Source organism: Salmo trutta, chromosome 4 (assembly GCF_901001165.1).
Source record: "Salmo trutta chromosome 4, fSalTru1.1, whole genome shotgun sequence".
Classification (NCBI taxonomy): domain Eukaryota; kingdom Metazoa; phylum Chordata; class Actinopteri; order Salmoniformes; family Salmonidae; genus Salmo; species Salmo trutta.
Window position 1 is genome coordinate 67,412,479 of NC_042960.1, and position 2,647 is coordinate 67,415,125.

Genomic DNA, 2,647 nt, shown 5'->3' on the forward strand with positions numbered 1-2,647 from the left:
TGTGGGTCTGTTCTAGTGTACTGATAGACCTCATCTCTGTTGGTCTGTTCTAGTGTACTGATAGACCTCATCTCTGTGGGTCTGTTCTAGTGTACTGATAAACCTCATCTCTGTGGGTCTGTTCTAGTGTACTGATAGACCTCATCTCTGTGGGTCTGTTCTAGTGTACTGTACAGATATACCTCATCTCTGTGGGTCTGTTCTAGTGTACTGATAAACCTCATCTCTGTGGGTCTGTTCTAGTGTACTGATAAACCTCATCTCTGTGGGTCTGTTCTAGTGTACTGAAAGACCTCATCTCTGTGGGTCTGTTCTAGTGTACAGATATACCTCATCTCTGTGGGTCTGTTCTAGTGTACTGATAGACCTCATCTCTGTGGGTCTGTTCTAGTGTACTGATAGACCTCATCTCTGTGGGTCTGTTCTAGTGTACTGATATACCTCATCTCTGTTGGTCTGTTCTAGTGTACTGATAGACCTCATCTCTGTGGGTCTGTTCTAGTGTACTGATAAACCTCATCTCTGAGGGTCTGTTCTAGTGTACTGATAAACCTCATCTCTGTGGGTCTGTTCTAGTGTACTGATAGACCTCATCTCTGTGGGTCTGTTCTAGTGTACTGATAAACCTCATCTCTGAGGGTCTGTTCTAGTGTACTGATAAACCTCATCTCTGAGGGTCTGTTCTAGTGTACTGATAAACCTCATCTCTGTTGGTCTGATCTAGTGTACTGATAGACCTCATCTCTGTGGGTCTGTTCTAGTGTACTGATAGACCGAATCTCTGTGGGTCTGTTCTAGTGTACTGATAAACCTCATCTCTGTGGGTCTGTTCTATTTAAATTTCTGGTTATTACATGGTGTGATCGCTCTCTCTCTCTCTGGTAGGGTAGTGTTAATACATGGTGTGACCTCTCTCTCTCTCTGGTAGGGTAGTGTTAATACATGGTGTGACCTCTCTCTCTCTGGTAGGGTAGTGTTAATACATAGTGTGACCTCTCTCTCTCTCTCTGGTAGGGTAGTGTTAATACATAGTGTGACCTCTCTCTCTCTCTCTGGTAGGGTAGTGTTATTACATGGTGTGACCTCTCTCTCTCTCTCTCTCTGGTAGGGTAGTGTTAATACATGGTGTGACCTTTCTCTCTCTCTCTCTGGTAGGGTAGTGTTAATACATGGTGTGAGCTCTCTCTCTCTCTCTCTCTCTGGTAGGGTAGTGTTATTACATGGTGTGACCTCTCTCTCTCTGTTAGGGTAGTGTTATTACATGGTGTGACCTCTCTCTCTCTCTCTCTCTGGTAGGGTAGTGTTAATACATGGTGTGACCTCTCTCTCTCTCTCTCTCTGGTAGGGTAGTGTTAATACATGGTGTGACCCCTCTCTCTCTCTCTCTGGTAGGGTAGTGTTAATACATGGTGTGTTCTCTCTCTCTCTCTCTGGTAGTGTAGTGTTAATACATGCTGTGACCTCTCTCTCTCTCGTAGGGTAGTGTTAATACATGGTGTGACCTCTCTCTCTCTGGTAGGGTAGTGTTATTACATGGTGTGACCTCTCTCTCTCTCTCTCTGGTAGGGTAGTGTTAATACATGGTGTGACCTCTCTCTCTCTCTCTCTGGTAGGGTAGTGTTATTACATGGTGTAACCTCTCTCTCTCTCTCTCTGGTAGGGTAGTGTTAATAAATGGTGTGACCTCTCTCTCTCTGTTAGGGTAGTGTTAATACATGGTGTGACCTCTCTCTCTCTCTCTTTCTCTGGTAGGGTAGTGTTATTACATGTTGTGACCTCTCTCTCTCTGGTAGGTTAGTGTTAATACATGGTGTGACCTCTCTCTCTCTCTCTCTGGTAGGGTAGTGTTATTACATGGTGTGACCTCTCTCTCTCTCTCTCTCTCTCTCTCTGGTAGTGTAGTGTTAATACATGGTGTGACCTCTCTCTCTGGTAGGGTAGTGTTAATACATGGTGTGAACCGGTCTCTCTCTCTGGTAGGGTAGTGTTAATACATGGTGTGACCTCTCTCTCTCTCTCTGGTAGGGTAGTGTTATTACATGGTGTGACCTCTCTCTCACTCTCTCTCTCTCTGGTAGGGTAGTGTTAATACATGGTGTGACCTCTCTCTCTGGTAGGGTAGTGTTAATACATGGTGTGACCTCTCTCTCACTCTCTCTCTCTCTGGTAGGATAGTGTTAATACATGGTGTCACCTCTCTCTCTGGTAGGGTAGTGTTATTACATGTTGTGACCTCTCTCTCTCTCTCTCTCTCTGGTAGGGTAGTGTTATTACATGGTGTGACCTCTCTCTCTGGTAGGGTAGTGTTAATACATAGTGTGACCTCTCTCTCTCTCTGGTAGGGTAGTGTTATTACATGGTGTGACCTCTCTCTCTCTCTCTTTCTCTCCTCCTCCTGGAGTGTATGTGTTTGAATACATGGGTGTGACCATCTCTCTCTCATCGGGTAGGGTAGTGTTAATGCATGGTGTGACCTCTCTCTCTCTCTCCTCTCTCTGGTAGGGTAGTGTTTATACATGGCGTGACCTCTCTCTCTCTCTCTCTGGTAGGATAGTGTTAATACATGGTGTGACCTCTCTTTCTGGTAGGGTAGTGTTCATGCATGGCGTGACCTCTCTCTCTCTCTGGTAGGTAGTTTTTATACCTG

General features: G+C 45.3%; 1 long non-coding RNA gene across 1 annotated transcript; it reads right to left on the reverse strand.

Moving 5' to 3' along the window:
- Positions 1–1,891: 1,891 nt before the first annotated feature.
- On the reverse strand, positions 1,892–2,376 carry LOC115191565 (uncharacterized). The gene is made up of 2 exons (XR_003877738.1): positions 2,285–2,376; positions 1,892–2,145 (listed from the first exon to the last, which is right to left on the reverse strand). It is a non-coding gene; the product is annotated as an uncharacterized LOC115191565 (long non-coding RNA).
- Positions 2,377–2,647: the final 271 nt, after the last annotated feature.